General features: G+C 43.4%; 1 protein-coding gene across 6 annotated transcripts in view; it reads right to left on the bottom strand.

Moving 5' to 3' along the window:
* Positions 1-25342, bottom strand: part of CDH18 (cadherin 18) — a 605089-nt gene that overhangs the window by 273637 nt on the left and 306110 nt on the right. The window contains exon 1 of one of the 6 annotated variants that reach the window (XM_083747249.1): positions 14602-15171. The exons of 4 other annotated variants lie outside the window; for them this stretch is intronic. The gene's annotated coding sequence lies outside the window, so the exon portion shown is untranslated. Of the gene's footprint in view, positions 1-14601; positions 15172-25342 lie in introns of those variants that run through there. One more of the 6 variants, XM_083747248.1, reaches the window with a different exon arrangement.

Genomic DNA, 25342 nt, shown 5'->3' with positions numbered 1-25342 from the left:
TGAAAGAAGGAGAAATATCAGTGTTTCAATAATAATAATAAAAATCTCAGCATAGAGAAGTGTTGTGGGGCAGAGGAATTTTAATAAAATTAAAGGGTGGGGAAATTCACAAGAAACAAGATGCAGCCCCCCCCCCCAAGTATCATTACAGCATTTGAACAGGAAGTGTTATGTATAAAATGGCTCCAAAACATATCAAATCAAGGCTGTTCTCCCACATTGCCCTCCTCTCTCCTGCCATCTCTCTGACACATTCACATATGCACTCTGCACCTCAGGCAGGTACAGTTCAGACCATCACGAGCACACAGTATTCATGTAGACCCTCCTCCCTTTCCTGATTTGCTCAAACCATAACTTGCTGTGCTGTGCGAATCAAGCAAACAATTTTAAATTTAATCCACAGACTAAAGTGGATTAGGAGGGGTTACTTGTCAGTAGCAATAATTATCATTTAACCAACTTGGAAACACTGGCAAACCGAGGCTTTAACAAAATGGGGAAAGGAGGGAGGAATTCTGTATGGAGAGAAAAGTGCTCAAACCCCCAGGTTACCAATCAACAATGGTTTGGCCATGATAGCTAAACAAGGCTACTCAGAAGAAAGGGCCGGTTTATGCTGATGATTTTATGCATAATTTTGTGCCCATTTAGCTTCTCAGTACCTAAAGCCTGGTAACCTGAGCAATGAGGAAACCTATACTGTATTCCAGAAGAGGACATTCTTACACATGTGGAGAGAAAAATAATACTCTACAAACACTTGGGTGCACCTATCATCATCACAATGAAATCTCAAATTAATGAAGCCCTCAGGCTATCTTCAACTTGTTTGGCATGTTTGTGCCATTCGTAAACAGACTTAAAGGGGTGGTTGTTGTTGTTGTTTTGCACCCAACTGCAAACAAACAATGTTTAGAATACATTGCTTTAAAATGACATTTTTAAAAAAATAATAGAAGTAACTGTGAGCGCAAATACTTTTGAAGACATCAGCCTTATTCAGACAAGTCACCCTTTGGATAAATCCCCGTAATTTTAAATGCCACCCACTTATGCACATATACAGAGACGTTGGGGAGTTTTTCACCGCAGGGCAGTTGCAACGCTCATTAAAATATAATAAGCTCCACGATGAATAGAATAAACACTTATTACAAATTAATGAGAATAATTAGCATCCGAATCGTCCTGTGGAGCAAGACTCGTTGGTTTTTATGAAGATCGTGATATCCCCAGTCATGGTCCAAATGAATCAAAGTGTCAGATTGTATCCTAAAACAACACAAATAAAGAGCCCACAGATGCATTAACTGTTCCAGCGTTGTGCCAACCTCTGACCCGGCTGTCAATTAGGAGATGCACACTGGCACACCTATGTCTAAGCTAGACATTTTCAGGCTAGATAGCTTTCTCGAGAGCATGCATTATTTTGGCAGCTGGGAACAAAATCCAAATGTCCATTTTTCGATAAATTCCAAAATAAATTACAAGAAGTGGTGCACTTTTAATAATATACACTGTGGCAGTAGCTGCTCTTCTTCTTCTTCTTCTTCTTCTTCTTCTTCTTCTTCTTCTTCTTCTTCTTCTTCGTCTTCGTCTTCGTCTTCGTCTTCGTCTTCTCCTTCAAATTATATGGTAACTCCAGCAAGTGAAAGAGCTACCTTTCTTTTGTTCCCCGAAGGGATTTGGTCATTTGGCATCCATCTATAGCGGTTCATTTAAAATTGACCTGGCAGCATCCATTCCACCTGGCTGCAGCTGAGGAAGAGAATGGAAGCAGAGCTATTCATCTGCTCAGTGGAGAGACCAGCTGTTTTGGGATGATCCTTGTCTCCTTCAAATATCAACTGGCCACAACCCATTCCATCACGCCACAGCAGAGGGATAGATAAGAAGCTACCCTATCAGCTTTGCAGAGAGATCAGCTCCTTCTCTCCCTGAATTGCTTCCATTCCAGCTGGCCATTGTAAGAACTACTGTGTAACTTAAATTGCAAGAATTGGTGGACAGATTTCTTTTCTTCTTCCCTTCTCATCCCTTTTTCCTTTAAGTGTGGTGCAGGCCTCCAAGCAAGCAGTAGCTTTTCTTTAAAAAAAGGATCTGACGTAAGTTGTTTTGGAAGCCTTTCTGGCTGAAAAGCAAGATTAAAATCCTTGTTTTCTATGTAATGGGTCACTATAGTTTCAAAAAATGATTTTAGTTGAAGTTCTTATGCTGTATGTTTAAATTTGTTCTATAGATTCTGTATGAACCTTGCCCCGGGACCAAATGGTGCATTATAGGTATTTTAAAAACATAAAGCTAGTGTGTGGAACTCATTGGTAAGGGCTAGAGAATAAATATTTAGGTGTAAAAATATTTGTGCTAATTGTGGTCTGTTAAGCATCATTCAGTAATACTAGTGTGTTGACAAATGTTCAGTAATACATTTTATTTAAAAGGCAAACAATCTCTGCTAATGTAGTGGTCGTGCTGTGAATGTGGTTGGCTATCCTTTTTAAAATGAGCCCTCTGCAACTGACAAAGTTGTGTGTTTGGTGATGGCTCCAGCATTCAGTACTTGGCTTGCTTACTAGCTTGATAGTGCAGGAGAGAAATATGGGGCATCTTGTTAATAGTTATGAAGACTGCTCAATTTGATGGTCACTGGGTTGTCTGCAATGTACCAGTGTGAGTGTTTAGAAGTGCATTGTTTAGACATCAACACCAATGATACTGAAGAGCTCACCATTTATGAAAACAGGCAGATGTAGACCAGACCTCCACACAGGTTGTTCTTCCCACCTGTAGAGACTGTAATTCAAAGTCTTGGAAGAGCAACAACAATCTAGGAAGCAAGTTCAACGCTGAACAATGACACTATCACTGCGTATGTGGTCTAAACCACTGAACCTCTTGGGCTTGCTGATCAGAAGCTTGGCAGTTCAAATCCCCGTGACGGGGTGAGCTCCCATTGCTCTGTCCCAGCTCCTGACAACTTAGCAGTTCGAAAGCACACCAGTGCAAGTAGATAAATAGGTACTGCTGCAGCGAGAAGGTAAACAGTGTTTCTGTGTGCTCTGGCACTCGTCACAGTCCTCTGTGTGCCAGTAGCAGTTTAGACATGCTGACCACATGACCTGGAAAATGGTCTTTGGACAAATGCTGGCTCCCTTGGTGAGTGCCACAACACCTTAGTCGCCTTTGACTGGACTTAACAGTCCAGGTGTCCTTTACCTTACGATACTTCAAGCCATCTTTGCTATTATTTATCCAAGTCTACAACACCATTCATCGCAGGATTAGTATAGTTTAGTTATGACAACCTGAAGATAAGGTGTCCAGCACAACAGGGGTTCATGGTATGGAATGCGGTCCCCTTGGAGAGAAGGCACTTTTCGATACGTGGGAACAGGTTAGCATTTTGTACTTGCTGACTCCCACCCAGCACTGGTCGGAAATTCTTAGGAACAAAACACACACAAAAATCAGTGCAGCTTTTAATTTAGTGGTTTTAAAAGATTTGGTTCATCATCTTGATTCAAAATGGCATCTACCTGTACTCAAATATAAAGAAAAAATTGTTCCCTGATTTCAAGAATCAACATGCAAAAATTTGAGAAAGATCAAATCATAGTCTCATTCCAGTGTTAACAGTATATACACTGAACTCCAGGTGAGGTTATTGTCTAATAACACACAATATTAACTCTCTCACACACACTTTCACACAAGCACAGACACTTGTTTAGCCTTGTGGTGGTGGTTTTCTCTTTCTCCTCTCCCTTCCCCCCTTTTCTAAAGTGTTGGGCAGAGAGTCTATGCTCCAGAATACTGAGCTTGACAAGATTTTGTGCTGAAAGGTCCAATATTCCATTCCAGTTCTGCTAAGAGCACATGGGGAGATGGATGGAAGATTGGTTGGGGGAAGCACTCTACACCCCTAAACCCAGAGATTTGGGGTGGGGGGAGGGTGGTTGTCTTGTGAAACGAATCTTCCAATAAACACTTCAAAACTCTAACAAAGAAAAAGAAGGAAAAAGGAAATGCTTAGAAAGATAACAGTGCTTTTTTGGTGTGACTTGCCTATTTAGGGTTAAATTAACAACAATGTACAGTTATTATATTACTTTGCACTTCTCTGACTCATATGGACAGCTTTTTAGATTGTTATTTCACTCATAAAGGGAAAAGAATGGAGATATTTGTAATGTACATTGATCAGGGAAGTGAGGGAAGAAGAACAGCAGTCACCTAGAGAGTTAATGATAGCCTTTAAAGAAGTATCAGTTCCCTCAAGTAACAGGATATTCTTGCAGCATCTCAAGGCTGCTTAACAGCCCACTATACAACTCATGTTTCTTTCCCTACCTCAGCCTCTTTTTTTCCTCCTCTCATCCCAGGCAAACACCCACCCAGACAGAACCAAATATTTAGCACCCAATCTGTATTGCTAGGGCCAAAGTGTAATCTTGATCCTTGGCTCTAGGAACCTCAAGTTGATGTCTACACTTTAGATGAGAACCTGTAGAAGGCACAGCCAGATCTACCCATTATAAGACAATAGCATTGCCCTAACAGCTACACCTTGACGATCACAATTGACCTTAACTCATAATTGAAACTCCTCCATATCCTTTGCATCTAGTCCATTTCACCATGTGGTTCTGGTTACTCCTGCCTGTGAGCTCTCCAAATCCTTGCAACCGATATCACATATTGTTCCTATTTAATTTCCAGTTAATAAGAGTATGATTCAGTAGCATGCTTGCTTAGCTACAGGACAGGAGACAACTGCTGAAGGCGCTTCAGTATTATTATTTATTAAATTGCATTAGTAAGCTCTGTACTATCCCTGCAGCCTCTATGAGACATGGCTAGCAAACAGATGGTTTTAATAGAGGTAGGTAAAAAAACAAGGAAGCCCGCAGACACCCAAACTGTAAAAGGTACATGAAAAAACAGTGTAAAGCATGAGTCTTCAAACAGGTTGCTCTGCCTGTCAATTCAATAGCATAGGTCTTCCTAGCACAGTCTGAACAACAATATTACAGTGCTTACTCTTATCCCAGACAGCAAACCACATTCAGCCTCTGCATGCATTTCCCTACCTAATTCTTCAGGCTCTCTACCTCTGGAAGGGCTGCTCCCTTCTCAAGGTCAGTCACGGGTCACACCAGGAGCTCCTGGGAAATGTAGGTCCTAGACTTAGCAGTCTCCCACCAGACGCTCCTTGTTCTCTTGCTTAATAAATCCCTTTAGATTTATTAACGGATGACGTTCTGACTCAAACACTGCGGTCTATTTTTCCCCTCTTGCACTCTTCCAGGAAGTCAGTGTATGGAGAAAAGATTGCCAATCACATCAGCTCATGCCTTTGGCTTCATACAGTTTTGGGTGCTTTCTGATTTAGGGGAGAGTTCTGATCCCACAAGGAAAGGTGACATGGAAATTGGCTTCTGTGCCTACACTGCACTCCTAGACTAGCTCCCATGCATAAAGAGGAGAGCTGTATAAGCAACCTTCCCCTTCCCACATATAGCACCCATAGATTTTTATTCCAAAACTTTCCTCTAACTTTCCCCCCCAAAATGCACACCACCGTGTGGAGGTTCCATTTAGGTAACTGTCACCCTGATGCTGAACTATTGCTTTGGAGGTGAAAAGGGACCATTCAAAAACAAAACAGCATTCCCAGGGGAACCCCAATGTATGCAGGGGTATTTAACTGTTGAACTTTGCACACACCCCTCCAAGGTTTGTTGAAATGTAAACTAAACCTGCATCCCTGCACATGGAGGTGGGGTATAGCACAGGACAACAGTTAAATGAGCCATTGATGTGCAAAAGGAGTGAAAGGAGTGAGTGGGTGCTGCTCTGAAGATTCCCAGGAATTGTGACACGTGGGAAGAAGGAAGAGGAAAGGAGGAAGGTTAAGCTGTTGCGAAAAAGTAAAGGAAAATACAAACGCACAGAGTGGGACTCTCAGGCAAAGAGAAAGGCTACAGGCATACAAAACAGGAAGAGGTGTAAGGGCAAAACAGAGGCACACATAAATCCCTTAACTTGCAATCTTATGCCTACTTACCTGGGGGTAAGTCCTACAAAACTCAGTGGGCCTTACCTCTGAGTAAATATGTCTACCCAGACCAAGTCTTGTTGTCTTTAATGGGTCAACCTAGGCTTTGGTTTAGGGTTCAGGGCTCTTGTGCCTTTAACTGTGGTATAAAAGGTAAAGGTAAAGGGACCCCTGACCATTAGGTCCAGTCGCGGATGACTCTGGGGTTGTGGCGCTCATCTCGCTTTATTGGCCGAGGGAGCCGGCGTACAGCTTCCAGGTCATGTGGCCAGCATGACTAAGCCACTTCTGGCAAACCAGAGCAGCGCATGGAAAAGCCATTTACCTTCCCGCTGGAGTGGTACCTATTTATCTACTTGCACTTTGATGTGCTTTCGAACTGCTAGGTTGGCAGGAGCAGGGACCAAGCAATGGGAGCTCACCCCATCGCAGGGATTCGAACTGCTGACCTTCTGATCAACAAGCCTTAGTCTCTGTGGTTTAATCCACAGCGCCACCCACACCCCTAACTGTGATATAGTAGACAGAAATTCAACAAGTCTTTCCTAGTTTGGAAATGATTATTTTTTTTGCAAAAAATAACTTCACTCTGACTGTATTATTATTATTATTATTATTAAAATTTCTACACCGCCCTTCATCCGAGGATCAAATGGTGGTTTACAATATTAGTTGAGATTCCTGCATTGCAGGGGGTTGGACTAGATGATCCCCAGGATCCCTTCCAACAATTCTGCAATTCTGTGAATGAAAATGACATGTAAAACAAAAGCCGTGGAGACGTTTCATGAAAGTACTGCCATTCCAACTATGCACCAGGAAATAAAATATTTGAATCATAAAGCAAGAATAATGATTCAGAGATCTGCAGAGCATGTTGATTCAGAAGGAATTCTTGCTGTGTTCAGTGGGGTTGATTCAAGGGTAAGCATGCAATATACCACAGACAAAATAACTCCAATTGAACATAATGGGCCTGCTTTACTTCTGAGTAAATATACAGTACACAGGACTGAACTGTTAATCTCTCTAACAGTATCTAAAAAAAATAGATACTGCTTGAAGGTGGATGATACATGTCTTTTCTGGGCTGCTGCTCAGATGCCTGTAGATTATTTCACCGCCCTATAAAAGCCAGGCTTTTAGACTTGCCAAGAGTCAGCACTTCAGGTTGCTAATGCTATATATCACTGTTAAAAATACCTTAGTCTAGTCAAACAAAATTTCTCTCATCACGGAAGAAATCATGGAAAGTCTTGTTTGGAGATATACTAGAGTTCTTCATGTTCACCTCCACATGGAAACATTTCAGTACAACAGAAAAACACAACACAACACAACCAAACAGCTCTACAACCTGCTTAGAAGAAGCTAAGTATTTAGCTCATTCTAGTAAACACGGAACTCAGTTATCACAGATGAAACGTACTTCAGCTTGCAACTCTTGGACCTAGACGTATTCATACTGCAAGAGGACCCACAGACATCAATTGGACTTAAGTTAATTGTGCAATGGTGATGCAATGGATTACAACAAGTCTGTTCTACGCATGGAATGGAAGACTTTTTTCGACCCATAATCTTTAATATTAATAATAATAATGTTAAAATAAAATGGGGGCAAATGAGTGAGGAGGGCAAACAGAAGGACTGAGGAAAGAATAGCTGGAAGGTACAGTAGCTTGACAATTTTCTGCTGAGTCACCAATAGTGAAATAGTGTTTTACTGTGTTTTTAATATTTTGTTGTGAGCTGCCCAAAGTGGACGGGGCAACCCAGTCAGATGGGTGGCATATTATTATTATTATTATTATCATTATTATTAGCCTCAGCCCAGTATACATGAAGGAACATCTCCAGCCCCATCGTTCTACCTGGACACTGAAATACAGGGACGAGGGTCTTCTGATGGTTCACTCACTGCGAGAAGCCAAGTTACAGGGAACCAGGCAGAGGGCCTTCTTGGTAGTGGCACCCGCCCTGTGGAACGGACTCCCATCAGATGTCAAAGAGATAAACAACTACCTGACTTTTAGAAGACATCTGAAGGCAGCCCTGTTTAGGAAAGTTTTTAATGTTTGATGTTTTATTGTGCTTTTAATATTCTGTTGGAAGCTGCCCGGCGTGGCTGGGGAAACCCAGCCAGAAGGGTGGGGTACAATTATTATTATTATTATTATTAGGTCTCCAGTTGATCTGGCAACCCTAAAGGCTGTGTGCAAAAGAAGGGTGATAATATGCTGTATTATATACAAAATCTTAAGCACGTTCCCCTCCCCACTATTTGTATACTCTCACTTTCAGCTGTTTTTTTTTTATTTAAATGATTAAAAATCAATTGAGTGAAACCATTTAATGCTGCAATCCTGTACACACTCGCTGAGAAGTCTTATTTTGCTCAATGGGGCTTCCTTCCAAGTAGACATGTATATGATTGCATTAGCACATTACCTAACATCATATATTTTCTTCTCTACAAGCCAACTTGCTTACAGGCTGTTTACCCTGAAACCAATTTGCCAGCTGGTCTACCAAATGAAATTTTGGGGCAAGAACTCCAGTGTTCTATAAAGTGCCTCTCCTGCTTTGTTTATACTGCCAATTGTCCAGCTCCCGGAATACGAGAAATATCATACTAGGATCTTGGAGGTGTGGGTTCAAATCCATACTCACACTGGAGCTCACTGGGACAGTCACATCTTTCAGCCTAAATCACCCACCCCACAGAGTAAGGATCAAATGGGGAGGGAGAGAACCACAAGTGCCACCTTGAGATCTTTGGGGGGGAAATGTGGGGTAAAAAATTATCAGAAACATCATTTATACAAATTATAGAACTGGAGATTAGAGGGGGGGAACAGTGAGGTAGACAAAAGATATGTTTATCGATTCAACACATTTTAGGCCCTACTGATCCTTCCTCGGGGAATTTCAGATAAATAGATGTGTTGCCTCCTTTTTTCTTATGCTTACACTTCCAGTTCCTTTTGGGGGTACTCATTTTGTTACAATTTACAGGCTATCAATGTTCCAAACAAAACAAAACAAATATTTAAATTTGTACGGGACCTGGGAGTGCATCCTATAATGAAGATCTCTCACAAAAGTCAACTCTTCAAGCACCACAAAAGGAGCAAAGGGTGAGAAATTCATCCTTTCCTCTCATCCTGAATCTGCATTCCTACAGAAGCAGACACCACTTCCTTCATCTCTTGAAGTGGTCTCTAGTTCACAAATATCTACGCTATAATAAGGTGCCACAAGATCCTATGCCTTTTTGCTAAAACAGACTAATAGGGCTGTCCCTCTGGGAATGGATACCTGCCTTTTGTCTCTGATTGGCTTGGGCTTTCACTTCCTTGACATGACTTTGGCATGACTTTGTGACAGGCAGACCCTGACACCTCATTTTTGGACACAGATTCCTATTTCCAATTCAAATGACAATCCAGAGAGAAATCAAAATCCTTCCTTTCTTTGTTGTTGGCAATTTGGTTCTGGACCAGCCATATGTGCTTGGAGGAAGAGGATCAGGAGAGGTGTCCATGCCTCTTGGCTCTGGGAATGTGAACCCTGGCATGCAAATTGACTTTTGCCTGCAACAACCTGTTAACTGTAAGCAAGCTTTCCTGTTGCTGTTATTACCACAATAGTAGACAGGAAGCAATGAGGCTAGAATAGTTAATAATAATAATAAAATAATAAAATTTTATTTATATCCCACCCTCCCCAGCTGAAGAACGGCTAACAACAGTAAAATAATACATCATTATAAAATCAATTCATTATAAAATCAGTTCAAATCAAATTAATGGCAACCATTGGGCTAGAGTTCTGTGAAGAATTACCAAAGGAGGGGGTCAGACTGTGCCTTGGCCAAAGGCCTGGTGGAACAGCTCTGTCTTGCAGGGCCTGCAGAAAGATGTCAAGTCCCACAAGGCCCTAGTCGCTTGTGACAGAGCATTCCACCAGATCGGAGCCACAGCCGAAAAGCCCTGGCTCTGGTTGAGGCTAGCCTAACCTCTCTGTGGCCCGGGACCTCCAAGATGTTTTTGTTTGAAGACCGTACACTTTAAATCAAGGATGGCTAATCTGTGGGCCTCCAAATGGTGTTGGACCCCCAACTCCCAGCAGCCTCAGCCAACTCAAAAGTGAGGACAGTCCAACACCATCAGGTTAAAAACTCTAACATCAAGCTTGATGACATTCAGCTAAACTCCTTTGATATTTCTGCTTCATCTTGAATAAATTTGCTTTATTACACCAACAATTTTGACAGTGCTCAGCTTTTATGGGTGCATGTACTGAGTACCGGCAATCCCTGTTCCCCAGTAGGCTGTCAGATCAGTTCAGCAAAAGCAAAGAAGGGGATAATCCTACAGTTGTCACTTAAATATCACCTAAGGGACATGGGTGGTGCTGTGGGTTAAACCACAAAGCCTAGGACTTGCCGATCAGAAGGTCGGCGGTTCGAATCCCCATGACAGGGTGAGCTCCCTTTGCTCGGTCCCTGCTCCTGCCAACCTAGCAGTTTGAAAGCACGACAAAGTGCAAGTAGATAAATAGGTACCGCTCCGGCAGAAAGGTAAACAGTGTTTCCGTGCGCTGCTCTGGTTCACCAGAAGCGGCTTAGTCATGCTGGTCAGATGACCCAGAAGCTGTACGCCGGCTCCCTCGGCCAATAAAGCGAGATGAGTGCTGCAACCCCAGAGTCGGTCACGACTGGACCTAATGGTTAGGGGTCCCTTTACCTTTTAAGTGATGTATCTACCTGCCTTATATATTTAAATCAACATCACAGGCCCCACTATGTCTCCTCCAATTATGTGAGATGCACTTGGAAAACAAAGGACAGGGCCTTTTGGGGAATGGCATCCAAACACCAAGGGGGGTCGCATTTCCTACAATTGTCTCTGTTTTCCAAGGATAGTCCCGGAATTACAAAAGCCATCCCTGCTTCTGATTTGATCCCGGAATGTCCCTATTTCCCCTGCCAGTATCGCCACTGCCAATCTCAGGGAGGAGGAGGAGGCGGTGCTTGTCTCGAGCGATGTTGGTGGCTGAGAGAGAGCATCCTTTTGCCTCTCTATGATCACCACTGTTGGTCTGCCCCCTTGGGCAGCTCGCAGCAGCTGCTGGAGAGCAGGTGAGGAGGAAGAGGAGTGGTGCTGGCAGAGGGCAGGGCTGCCCTAGCAAGGAGTCTTGATTTGAAAACAAGCAAACAAACAAAACCATATTGTTTTGTGTGTCCAGGTCTAACCTTGCCCCTTTCTAAATTTCATTTCCCTCTGGTACCTTGGGTTACAGACGCTTCAGGTTACAGATGCTTCAGGTTACAGACTCTGCTATCCCAGAAATAGTACCTTGGGTTCAGGATGAGAACAGAAATCACGCGGCAGCGGCAGCAGCGGGAGGCCCCATTAGCTAAAGTGTTACCTCAGGTTGAGAACAGTTTCAGGTTAAGAACAGACCTCCAGAACAAATTAAGTTCTTAATCTGAGGTACCACTGTATTGGCATGTGTTTTTATTTTTGTAAATTTACCAAAGAATAAAATAACATTGGGATCAAGGGGTTTTCTCAGTGTTCCCTGTGTCCTGTTGGTTTAGCCATAATAGAAATGCTCTGTGGAGGGGGGCTGGGGGGTGGGAGGGTCGAGGAGGGTCAGTTGCAGGGAGAATGAGAAATGTCCTTATTTTCCTTTGAGGAATGTTGGAGGTACAAGATCTACCTAGATTTTTCACTGCTTGCATTTCCATGCACAATGAAAGACTGGGATATTTCCGCAGGCATCTGAGTTACATCAAATAACTCAATGTACCAGTCTGCTTTTTGGTATCTTTATTAACTTAGTGTATGTACATTCTCTCAGTATTTTTAGGAGTGATTATGACATTGTCAACCTCCATAAAGGGTTTTTTTTGGGGGGGGGGGTTACAAAAAAGAAGGGCAGAAATATTTTGACAAATAATAATAATGCAAATTCAGACTTGGCTTTATGCAAAAGCCTGGTGGTAACCAGATCCAAATAGCTATTAAAAGATACTTCATTTAGCAAAGTCTATGAAAATTACCAGTATCCAGTCACTAAGCTGCCACAACATTGATTTCTTTAAAATAATAAAAAAGTCAATTCTTTACTGAAGGCTACTGAAAATTTAACAATAAATATCTAGGAATTTAAAACATTTCCCCCATTTTGAGTGAACTATCTCTCTTTCCTTCCCCCATGACACATAAGAAATTCACCACACATTATCATAATTGACGTGATTTCCTGTTATATACAAGTCAAGCTATCCTAAAATGCTTGTCACAATACTTTAATGAAATCACCGCCCATGTAAAAGTAGCAAACAGTGCACATTTTATACCTGGAGAATGTTATGTACCTTCATTCTGAGCAGTAGGGTGGATTCAACTAACCGGGTGCACTAGTGGAGACCCATAGAGAAACACTTGTGCTGGCGGTACTATAGTAATAGTGTGATATTGAATCCGTCCTATAAATAATAAAATGCTGTTGTGAAGAAATAAGCAAAGCCCTGTGAAAAGTTTACAAAGAGCCTTAAATCACATCCGTTTTCATATCTAATCATCCGTAATCCCATAGACTTCCGTGAGACTTGATCATAGGTAAGTGGCTATAGGATTACAGCCTTGATGGGTGGTGAAAAGAAAATGAAACTATGAGCTGCACAGCACCCCCTGTGGCCGCCACTGACATAACAAGTCAATTTATCTCTGGCACAGTCTTGACAATCTCCTATGTAGTAAACAAACAGGAAACTAAAGACTGATTCATACAGTTTGATCATGTAGTCCAACTGCCTGCAATGTACGGATATGCAGCTGTCTCATACGGGTATTGAACCTACAACCTTGGCATTATCAGCACCACACTCTAAGCGACTGAGCTATCCAGGCTGATCACTGAGGAATTCCTGTCCGGATCACCAACATTTTGAAAACACTTGCCTCCACAAAATTATTACTGCATATTACATCACACACTCCTATATTTATAGGGGGGGACGACTCCAAAAACTTAGCATGCCTTACACAAAATGAAGGTAGGATTAACTTCCTGGACCTCCTAAAACACCCCTCTAAAATGTTTATTGTAATATAGTGCCAGATGCAAAGAGGCTGGTAGGATTTATGGTTATCTTACTAAATTTGTATTCAGGCCTCCTAAAAATGAGTACAGTGCCTATTCAATCAGCTCCACACCTCTGTACAGCAACTCAGATTACTTATTGACTTTAAGACATGACATTATTACTGCTACTGCTACATACACTGATTAAAGAAGAAAGATTGCAAAGAGAACATTTCTTCACATAAAGGACACAGTCAGTCAAAGCTGAGCATCATTTACGTTAACTGCTTTCAGCAGGAGCATTATGCACATGCTTAACTTTCGCCCACTGAAATCATTGGCACTTACGCTTAACTTGACTGGATTGCACCTATAGTTTGCCTTCAGCCTATAAAAGCTTAGTCCTTGTCATTGTACTCAATCTTTAAAAAAAAATGGAGGGGAAGGAAGCTGGGACAGTTTTGTTTTAAATTACCTGACAGCTGTAGGCATTAATGATATACATGCATATATGTATGTATACCGTGTATGTATATTCAGAAAACTGGGAGGGGGTGTATGTGTGCTCTTTGCTACACTGCCTGCTGCAGATCCCAATTCAAAGCCTTCAAGTGAAATTATTATTATTATCTGCAAAATACTTTAATGATAATAATAATGCATTTTATTTTTCAAATGTCTGCCTGGCAGAGATGAACGACTGTTTATTTTGCCTTGTTATCTGGAGGAGCTCATTTGCCCCTTTGACAGGCCACAACAAGCACTCACACACAAATGAAGATGCAATGGGACCATATTTCCAAAGCGTTAATTAGCAAAAGATCGTCTTATTTCCTCCTCCCCCTCCCTCGACTGTTTTCACCCAGAGTCTCCGAACTGTTTCCATGTCCAAAAACTGCAGCTCTCAAGGAATGCTCATGATCACTAAGCAGCCAAACCCGCCCCCCCATCTTGTTGATATCTTCCTTTACTGAGTGAAAAATGGGGGCAAGCTTTTAACCGTGTCTCCATCCCACTGCACCCCAGTGCCCTCTGCTACACGAAGTCAAAGAGAGAAAGTTTACCCTTTTAAAGCGTTAAGGAAAAGCAGCTCTGCTCCTCTCAGCTATCTGCTTTCCCTGCACCCCCCCCCCTTTTCTTTCCAAGGGCTGAAATAGCAGGTAATGTTTTAAGATCAGCACATGGGCAACGGGGAAGAAGGCTCGCTTTGGAGGAGAAGCGATTGCGTTTCAATCCGCCTCTCAAGTCGACATGCAGAGCCTTCCTCGCAACTGGAAACCAGCTCACGCTACAGAGGAGCGCGCACAGATCTGTGTCGGACCTGAATGTGATCCCCTCCAAATGCGTGCATCTGCCCACGCTGTAGGGGAGCAGCAGCAGAACCATCAGCGAGATTGCCATTCCCACGGAGAATACATACATTATATATGCATACACACCTGCACACACCACCCCGTGTCTTCTTTTCTCTCTCTCCTTTAAAACAGAGCTTTCACTGCACATAATCTGGGATAAACAGACGCGCGCAGCAAGAGAAGAGCATCGCATGAACTGGGAAAGGCTCAGCCGGCAGAAAGAGGAGGAAAAATAAAATAAAATAAACTTGAAGGCAACCATCAGAGACAGCGATGCGAAATAGAAGTCTAATACACCTCTTCCTAAAAGCTAGGCTATCTCTGGTTTAGGAGGACGGAATTAGCAGCAGACTCCCATTCGTTCTGCCCGTAAGAATACGGCACAGATTTGATTTCTTTAAAGGGGTCAGTTCGTTTCAAGCCTTACCTTATCTGACTTGCCCTAACTGGTGACAGGGAACTTTAATGGAAAGAAGAGACGCATTGAAATAAAATAAAAGGGGGGTATATCCTCAGGGCACAGCTGCTCCCAGTCCAGAGAGAAAGAGAAAAAGAGAGAGAGGGGAAAAAAGAGGCGCACAGGATTCCAGCTATGTGTTATCTCCAAAGCTCCAGCTCATATGCCAGCTCTGCTTTCCGCAGCTCGGGAAAGCGCCGCTGATTGGCTGCCGCCGCCCGTCTACTTGATCCTCCGCTTTCCTCCTTCTCCCCCTCCCTCCCCGTCCCCATCCCTGCTTCTTAGGACCGGGCGTCTTCTACAGGAGGATGCACGCAACGTAGGGATCGTTCCCTAGCCGGCCACCCCTTCCTGAGCTTCTTGCAAGCGAAGTCCTTCGCCAATGAGACAGCATGAATAAACAGTTTCCACAGCCAAGCAGGTTTGGCTCAGCAAAAGGGAGGGGAAGAGGGAAAGGAAGCCAGGCTTAAGGAGAACTAGAATATAAGGGGGGGGGGGGTAGAGGGGTTCTCCCCCCTCCAAATGTGGGCATTAAAGGCCTGAAAACTGTTCATTATTTGGCACTGGCTCGCTCCGTAGTCAGGAGTGGACTTTGGTAAGATGTTGCCCCAAGCAAGGACAAAATCAATCTCCCCTAAATATTTCTTATTTTCACAATAATTCATTTTGGTAGTACAGTGGTACCTCGGGTTACAGACACTTCAGGTTACAGACTCCACTAACCCAGAAATAGTACCTCGAGTTAAGGACTTTGCTTCAGGATGAGAACAGAAATCGCATGGCGGCAGTGGGAGGTCCCATTAGCTAAAGTGGTACCTCAGGTTAAGAACAGTTTCAGGTTAAGAACAGACCTCCAGAATGAATTAACTTCTTAACCCGAGGTACCACTGTACGGTTGCTAATTATGGATCTTCTCAGTAGGTACCCACATAAATATAGGGTTTTATTATTTGTTTATTTATTATTAATATGTGTAATATTTTGCTTTCCCTTGGCTTGGCACCCTGTGCGGGGGGAACCACCCACCTCCATACCCCCCAACATTTCTCTGGTGAAATAGAGACATCCTCTCCATCATTTCTCTGATGAAAATAGAGACGTCATAGAGAAAAGTGGGACATTTGGGGATCAAATCAGAAACTGGGACAGCTTATGTAAATCTGGGACTGCCCCTGGAAAATAGGAACACTTGGGTGGTCTGGACAGTCCTAAATCTTGCACTGCCAAAGTGATCCACAAAAGATCAAAGGGTTTTTTTGGGGGGGACAAGAGAGGAGAAGTATTAGATTGTTCGTGTTCTGGGCATCTCCACCAAACCGGGGCTCAGAAGACTTCAGGAGAAAGACTAGGCCTTGCCTCCATCACCAGGGTTGGTCCTCCATGTTTACCCCTCCCCCTGAAAAAAATGCCTCCTTTTCTATTCTACATACTTTGGAAGTGGCTTATATAATGAAAACATAGCAATTATGTCAAGAATTACTGAAACCAGCAGCAGTAACTAAAGCAGTGTACAACAGAAGAAAATGTTTTTGCAGGGAAAATGGAGCAGTAAAATCCCTGAAGAACAACAAAAACTACTACTTACCATCATCATCATCTTTCATTTTTACCAGCTGCATCAAGGGCATGGAGCTCAGGGCCAGGGAAGTCCTCCTAGAAGAGAGCATTCCATAATGGGGTGCCACAAATAGGGGGGCTGTCACCTGTCTCTCCCTGCTTAGAGTTGATCCCAAATGCCCCTTCACATTTTTGTCACCCTCTAAGCAGTGAGGGGGGGGGAGCGGGTGGCGCTGTGGGTTAAACCACAGAGCCTAGGACTTGCCGATCAGAAGGTCGGCGGTTCGAATCCCCACGACAGGGTGAGCTCCTGTTGCTTGGTCCCTGCTCCTGCCAACCTAGCAGTTCGAAAGCACGTCAAAGTGCAAGTAGATAAATAGGTACCGCTCTGGCGGGAAGGTAAATGACATTTCCATGCGCTCCTCTGGCTCACCAGAAGCGGCTTAGTCATGCTGGCCACATGACCTGGAAGCTGTATGCCGGCTCCCTCAGCCAATAAAGCGAGATGAGCGCCGCAACCCCAGAGTCGGCCACGACTGGACCTAATGGTCAGGGGTCCCTTTACCTTTACCTATGCAGTGCAGGGGACGTTCCAGCAATTTTAATTGGGAGGAGGGGCACAAGGAAGCAAAAGGTTTATTTTACAGAAGCGCGTCCTGCATCATCATGACATAGTGTTGCACAGAAAAGGGCTTCCCCCTCTTATTTTTTGAGAGGGGATGGGATTACAGCCAACAAGCGAAGGTGTGCTACTGCCACTGCTCACCACTAAAAACAGGTGGTAGTGAAAGCAGTTCTGCATCCTTTTTCATCCCTGAACCCACCCAGCCCAAATTTGACCCCAACACTATACCTGGCTTGGCTCCGAAGGTAAGAGTGAAAAGGCTGCCAATACAGTGGTACCTCGGGTTGCATACACTTTAGGTTACATACACTTCAGGTTACAGACTCTGCTAACCCAGAAATGTTACCTCAGGTTAAGAACTTTGCTTCAGGATGAGAACAGAAATCGTGCAGTGGCGGCAGGAGGCCCCATTAGCTAAAGTGGTGCTTCAGGTTAAGAACAGTTGCAGGTTAAGAACAGACCTCCAGAATGAATTAAGTTCTTAACCCAAGGTACCACTGTATTTGGGCAGTTGATCCGAGGCAAGCAGATCTTAAAGCCCAGGCATGACAATACAGATAACCCAGTCCAAGTTTGTGCAGGGCATTCTAATATAACACCCCCCTCCCCCAAAAATAATGTGACTCAGTTGCATATAGACAACCAGTGCAAGTTCTTCAGAACCAGTGCTTCATAGTTCCAGCCAGCTGAACCAACCACTACCCTGGCAGTCGAATTTTGCAGAAACTGAAGCCTCTGAATTGCCATTAATGGTAGTTCTTTATAGACCGCATTGTGGTAAAGGCAGGAAGTTACCAGAACATGAATTTTTGTGATCAAACTATATCTGACCAGGAAAGAGCATAGCTAGGGAACTGATGAAGCTGAAATAGGCACCCCTTTCTACTTGGGTCAGCAATGAAATATTGCATCAAGGAGTACCCTCAGAGTACCCACCTGCTCCTCACCCACCTAGTTAGTTCCTAGACTCAAGAAGCACCAGCCTGCAGCACCTCTGTATTGTCAGAAATCATCTTTGGTTTACTGCTCCTCATCCAACCTACCACTGTCTCTAGACAACAGTCCAGCATCAGGACAACCTCCCTAAGCCACATGACTGGGAGAAACAGAGCTGGGTGTCATCTGTATTACTGGTGACACACAGCCCCTTCTCCAACCGCACCACAAAGACCATGCCCCCTCAGTTTGGGTGGAGTGACTGATGGGCAGTGGTCAGTACACCAGCAAAATCCCCATGCTGTCCCTCTGATCCATCACCTTGGAACAACCCTCTGTGGTGACTGGTGAGGTGGAATCCCTGTAGAAAACACAACATCATGTGGCTCTTCAACCTCTGTTGATACTGGAGGGATAAAACTGAATCAGATCTATTCCAATCAGCTCACCCACCTAGTCCTTACTACTGCACACCAGGTGAACCTGCTCATCCACAACTCATGAATGAGTGATGACTTATCATATATCCATTTGTGATTCAACAATGGCACCACCAGACTGGAAAGCTAGTTGGCAGAGCAACCCAGTGACACTATCAGAACCCTAAAACTGAGCTCCTAATTCTTTTGAGGGAGTGCAGCCGCGTCTACAACAGATTAAACTCCTTCCCAAAGTGTATCCCGCCTGCTTCTACAGCAGTTTGGCATCCAAGTGTAACCAGGCCATTGCAAGGGAGTGTTGTCAGACCATCTGCTTCATCAAAGGAGAGCAAAAAATTGCTGAAAAGGCAAGTGTGGTTCTTGGAGTGTAAAAACGTACATTTCTGTTCTGCATTTGTTTGTAGGCAGGGACATAGTTGGCTCATTGAGTTTAGCACTAACTAACTAGACCAGCCAGTGGAAAATGACTGGCACTGGTTCTCAAGGGTTTCAGACAAGAGTATTTGTGAGTCGAGGCCCCGCTCCTCGCTTTGTGATGAAATAAGACACATGGAGACAAGTATTTTAGGTTAATGGGCTAAAAAAGGCCACAACTTTATTGATTACAGAATGTGAGTGGTACAGTGGTACCTTGGGTTCCAGACGCTTCAGGTTTCTGACTCCGCTAACCCAGAAATAGTACCTCGGGTTAAGAACTTTTTTTTCAGGATGAGAACAGAAATCGGGTGGCCGCAGGAGGACCCATTAGCTAAAGTGGTGCTTCAGGTTAAAAACAGTTTCAGGTTAAGAACGGACCTCCAGAACAAATTAAGTTCTTAACCCAAAGTACCACTGTATTGGCTTAGGTACTGGATCCGAACAGACTATACTTGACTCCTGCCTGCTCTTCAGGGAGTCACACAAGGGTTAACAACCTGTAGGGGGAGCTTGTTGATGCAAATCAACTGGAAGCTTTCCCCTAGAGACACTGGAGTGTCTTTCCATGGTCCTAGCCACCACCTGGGCATCGGACAGGAACCACGACCACCGGATTCCTTTAATGGAATACCCTTCAATGGGAGGGATAGGTGATGGCCACAACCTCCCCTCCAACACACAACACATTTTTCGATGCCTAACCACCACCCGATCCAAAAAGGATCACTGTCAAATACCCTCACAGCTGCAACCAATTCCTAATGCCCTCGACGATATTGGCCAACCATACATCATCTCAACAATCAGACAGATGAACACCATCGTTACGAAAAAGAGCCACTATCGCTGAACCTGATGCCAGTGTGCTTGATGACTTGGCCATCCATTGCACATACTTTACGGGCCACCACACAATTCAAGAGTTTCCTGGATGTGCAAGGGACTGTTGTCAGACCATCTGCCTCCGCAAAGGAGAGCAAAAAATTGCTGAAAAGGCAAGTGTAGTTCTTAGAGTGTAAAAATGTCCATTTCTGTTCTGCATTTGTTGACTGTTCTCAGGCAGGGACATAGTCGGCTCATTGAGTTCAGCACTAACTAGCTAGACCAGCCAGTGTACTGGCACTGGTTCTCAAGGGTTTCAGACAAGAGTTTTTCCAGCCCTACCTACTGGGAGATGTCAAGGAATGCTGCATCTGGGACCTTCTGCATGGAAAGCATTTGCTCTGCCATTGAGCTATGGCATGTGGCATGCAGTGTTTAAATGATATATGATATTGATGTCAGAGGATGATATTCTGCCATCCAGACAAGCATTTTAAAGCCTTCCCAAGGGAGAACCACCTACTGTCTTTCTTATTATATTTTAGACACCATGCAGAATCTGTCCTATTGACTCAGGCATTTTTGAAGGGGGTGGTGATTTTGGGACCTAGCCTGTTCCTACTGACTATCTGCTACTTTACTCTTCCTGTTTCCATAGCAGGACATGTTCTCTGATTTTATTGCCATCTCCTATTATCTCTAAGATTTTGAATGCCATCTATGACAGCAAGGCAGCACACCATTTAGAAGAAATAAATACAGCAAAATATATCTTTTGTTATCTCACTCAGCTAATTTCCCCAAGCAGTTGAGAAGCAGGGGAAATTAGATGAGAAAGCTAATTGCCCAGCAGTATCTCTTTCTCTCTCAGCTTGGCACTAAGGTAAAAGCTTCACAGGTTTTTCGTGATTGTCAATTGTCCAAACAGAACCTTCAGCCTCCAAACTGGGCTACTTTTAAGTGTAAGATGTAGTCAGCCTCTAATCCAAGCATGGCCACACTTGGCCCTCCAGCTGTTTTGGGACTACAACTCCCATCATCCCTAGCTAACAGGACCAGTGGTCAGGGATGATGGGAATTGTAGTCCAAAAACAGCTGGAGGGCCAAGTTTTTGGCCATGCCTGCTCTAATCTGTATATGCAGGTTAGCATACATATTGGGCGGCGGGGGAGGGAGGACAGTTTCCATTTCAGAAAAGTCGTGGAACACTCACCTGACCTCCTGACAGCTGAATCTCAGCACGGTGCAAATACAGCACAGCACATCAGTTACTGAAGAGTCCCTATGGTATCTAGTTTGGCCATTATATACCTTTGGTGATCTAGTCCTTGTTCATAGTATGCTGACAGATTGAAATGACCACTTCCTTAAGCCATAATAATAATAATTAATAATAATAATAATAATAATAATAATAATAATAATAATAATAATATTGTTGTTTAATCGTTTAGTCGTGTCTGACTCTTCGTGACCACATGGACCAAAGCACGCCAGGCACTCCTGTCTTCCGCTGTCTCCCACAGTTTGGTCAAACTCATGCTGGTAGCTTTGAGAACACTGTCTAACCATCTCGTCCTCTGCTGTCCCCTTCTCCTTGTGCTCTTAATCTTTCCCAACATCAGGGTCTTTTCCAGGGTGTCTCATCTTCTCATGAGGTGGCCAAAGTATTGGAGCCTCAGCTTCAGGATCTGTCCTTCCAGTGAGCACTCAGGGCTGATTTCCTTAAGAATGGATAGGTTTGTTCTTCTTGCAGTCCATGGGACTCTCAAGAGTCTCCTCCAGCACCATAATTCAAAAGCATCAATTGTTCGGCAATCAGCCTTCTTTATGGTCCATAATAATAATAATAATAATAATAATAATAATAATAATAATACCCCACCCATCTGGTTGGGTTTCCCAGCTACTCTGGGCAGCCCACAGCATACATAAAACACAGTAAAACATCAAACATAAAAAACCTTTCAGATACAGGGCTGCTTTTACATCAAGCAGCTAGGAAGCTGGCGTCTTTATATAGAGCAATGGAGTACTCATGGGAATCTGGATAGGCATTCCCTGTTGTTGTTGTTGTTGTTGCTGCTGCTGCTATCATTTCTTGATTTATGGCTGCCTTTTTCCTTGACGGGACTCAAAGTGGCTTATAGGTAAAAGCAGTTCCAGGGTCAAAGAGGAAGGCTACAAACTTGCCTCATTCATGAACTTGGAGCTGCAGGGACATGATTTCCATCATGAGGATGAGGGAACTACACAGGAATTCAACTGACGATGGTGGTGGTGGGGAACAGATTCAGTGGAACCAAATCACCTAGTGGACATGAGACATATTTTGGGGGTTTCCCCCCATGCCTGTGTATTGGTGTTAGAGGAAACCCTAGCAATGACAGCCTTTGTGTTGCCCATGCAGCACAGACCAAGAGGGGGACTCACTTATGCAACTCTGTTCTTGAAGGGAATTCTTTGGCTGCCAGCTGACCACCAGTGATCCAAAAGCAGGTCAAGAATAGATCAGTGTAAGCCACAAGGGGAGCAGCAAGGGGCTTTACGGAAATGAGGCTGAGGCCTATGAATCCCCTGCCCTGTCTTAAAGCGATGTCCCCAATTTGAGAATGGCACAATCCCACAGAATACAATGGATGCCTGCTAATTTCAGAGCAACTGCGATCACAGCTCTCTGGGGGCATGCCTCTAAGTTGCCTCCATTTTATTTTGATACATTTATTTTGTATTAAAGTCTTTGTTATTGCTACCCTGAGTGAAGCGAGACCTACATGCAGCTAAATGCAGAATTCACACCTCTTCATGCAGAGCTGCAGGAGAAATATCATTTGGCTGATCCAGGTTCTGAGTCAAGAGTAAACAAGTGCCAGACTCAGCTTACGCGGCTATCCTTGGCACCGCTTCAGAAGTATAATTAACATATAAGTGGCAACAGTAGCACATATGCTCTTGGCAGCCCAGCACCCTTTTCCTAGCCAGAAAGACAAGAGCATAAGCCCAGCTGGATCCAAACAGAGTTTGATGCCATTGCTGGAGAATCACCGCAGGGAGGAAAGGGGCAAGATTGACAGAAAGCCTGGCACTGCGGCGGCGTATCAGTCAGGTTAAGAGAAGTTGCAAGAGAACCTCCTGTGTTCAAGAAAGTGTGCCAGCCAAAGCTGAACCCCATGCAGACTTAGTCACAGCGAGGCAATGCATTCTGATGCTGGCAAAGCTTTTCTAGGATATACATTTTTAAATATCTGTGCAAGGAAAGGAATGGAGGGGGTGGGGATGGCACGTTCAATCACACAAGGGAGTCAGGAGTTCGGGAGCTGAGAAAGCTCAGCTCTCAGATGTGAGGCATACTGTTTCCATTTGCTATTTGTGCATTCTCTGGCTTACAGTAGTAGCACATATGAATCAAGGCTTCAGTGTGTAGTGTTTCTGCACTCCTTCATAGGCAGCTTGCTTTTGAGCAAGCCTATCCACTGCACCTTCCCAACATCCCACTGTCTCTGTGTCGGGGCTCCTTGCACACTTTCCTCTCCCCAGGGCCCCACTGTCGGGATAATTCCCTAATAAGCCTACCTTTCTTCCATGCCACACACACACACACACACACACACAGAGAGAGAGAGAGAGAGAGAGAGAGAGAGAGAGAGAGAGAGAGAGAGTGTCAGGCAGGCAGCATGGAGAGATCATGGGGAAAGAGAAAATATAATTTCTCTCACACACCCTCCAATATTTCCCAGTTGAAAAGAGAAACATTCTTGTGTAACTGCAACACCCCTATTGGACTACTACTATACCTTTTGACCACTGCTGTGCCTTTCCTTCCTTTTCTCTGCAATAGCATGCCCTGCCCAAAGCACAGCAATCTTCTTTGCTTGTAAAAGTTATGGTGGAGTCAGAGTGGGAGAAGCGATTGTTCTACAATATTTTTTTATCAACAGTTCAAAAGGGACTTCACCAGCTGCAGCTTACGATAGGGCAAGTCACGTGGTATTCTGTGCTTTAGCATTTATGAGCATGCAGTTGTGTCAATTTGTACCAGCGGCAACATGACTCTCCTCTCCATATTAGATATTTAAATTCAAGGGACTGGGAGGGAAGGAAGAAATCTGACAGATGGCACCCTAGCGATTCACACTAAAAACATTTTGAAAAGAGTAAAGAATAAGAATGTATATACCAAATCTGTTCCAAAGGAAAAACTGGGACACAATAGGGACAGCAATTTATCAAGGTCAGGTACTCTCATGTTAAGACTGCCCTGGGTAAATTGCTTAGGAGGGCATATATCAGATGCAGAGGCCTATGATACTAACACAAACATCCAAATGCGTCTGATCTTTCCATTTTCCATCTTCACGATACTTCTCTTCACACACTCAAGTGTCTTGGCACATGGAGTTATTAGAGGACATGCAGAACTATACCAGTGTATATCATTTTAGATTAAACTGCTATTTTTATTGGTAAATAGAAATAAAAATATCAAAATACAGGCATTTGGAAAAGTTAATAACTCCAACTTCTCTATTCTAGCTTTGTAATGAGAAGTTTGCTGAGCCAGCATTTAATACTTTGAAACTTATTAGTGTAACAATGGGATCTAGTGTGGTTCTTCTTAAGTGGTTTATTACTACAGATCATGGCACCAGTGCAGCAAGCACTGCTTTGATACAAACTATACCCCTCAATAAACTATCTGATACTGGTATGATCTGACTGGTGCAAGCAAACATCTTCAGCTCCTAATACTTAATTGTAAAAATCAACACATCAACAAAATGTAATTGTAGCCTTCCTGTAAGAAGGAACTAGATTTAACAAAGACCATGAAAAACATTTCCAAAACCACATTTACCATTCAGAAAATGTATAACTATATGGTCTTCCTAAAATTAAGGACATGTCCCCTCAACTTCAAACTTACCCAGGTAAACGGAATGGTGAACCAAAAGAAATAAACAATGCTATGAAGGAGATAAGATGTTGCATGGTTGGTTTAGTCAGAAAGCTCCCACCCCAAATGATACTTAGTAGTTATCCCTCCACTAAAAAATAGTATTTAAACCCTAGATTTTCAATGGTTGGGTAGCTCAGAGCTCTAATGGGACCACATTTTTTTTGCTCTGTAATCAACCCCACACTTCACTAGACCATGGATCAAGGAATGGATGAGAGATACTTGGATTCAGTTAAAAGGATGAAAGTCTAAATTTGCAGTGAAAGGTACAAGAAAAATAATGAGACAGTGAAAAATAATGAGATAGTGAAAAGGTATTGACTGAGTCCATACAATAGACCACTTACTACCAACTTTTAACATTCACCCTAATATTATCTACAAACAATCCCTATCTCTGTAGTTGTGTTCCACTGTCTCTAATGAAAAGAAAGAGATAGCTTGAGCCCATTTTGTTGAAGGCATATTAGAAAAGATTGATCACTGCACATACAAGCAATTATATATGTTCCTTCATCTAAGTAATCCAGCAAAGTTTATTTCTTATTTAGTAGGCACTTACTTTCAATAGATAAGATAATATTTGCACCAACCACCATCCATTGTGATTTCTG

This window comes from Podarcis gaigeae (assembly GCF_964106915.1).
Source record: "Podarcis gaigeae genome assembly, chromosome: 7".
Lineage (NCBI taxonomy): Eukaryota > Metazoa > Chordata > Lepidosauria > Squamata > Lacertidae > Podarcis > Podarcis gaigeae.
Note: the sequence above shows the minus strand (reverse complement) of the source record. Positions and strands in the feature narration are given on the sequence as shown.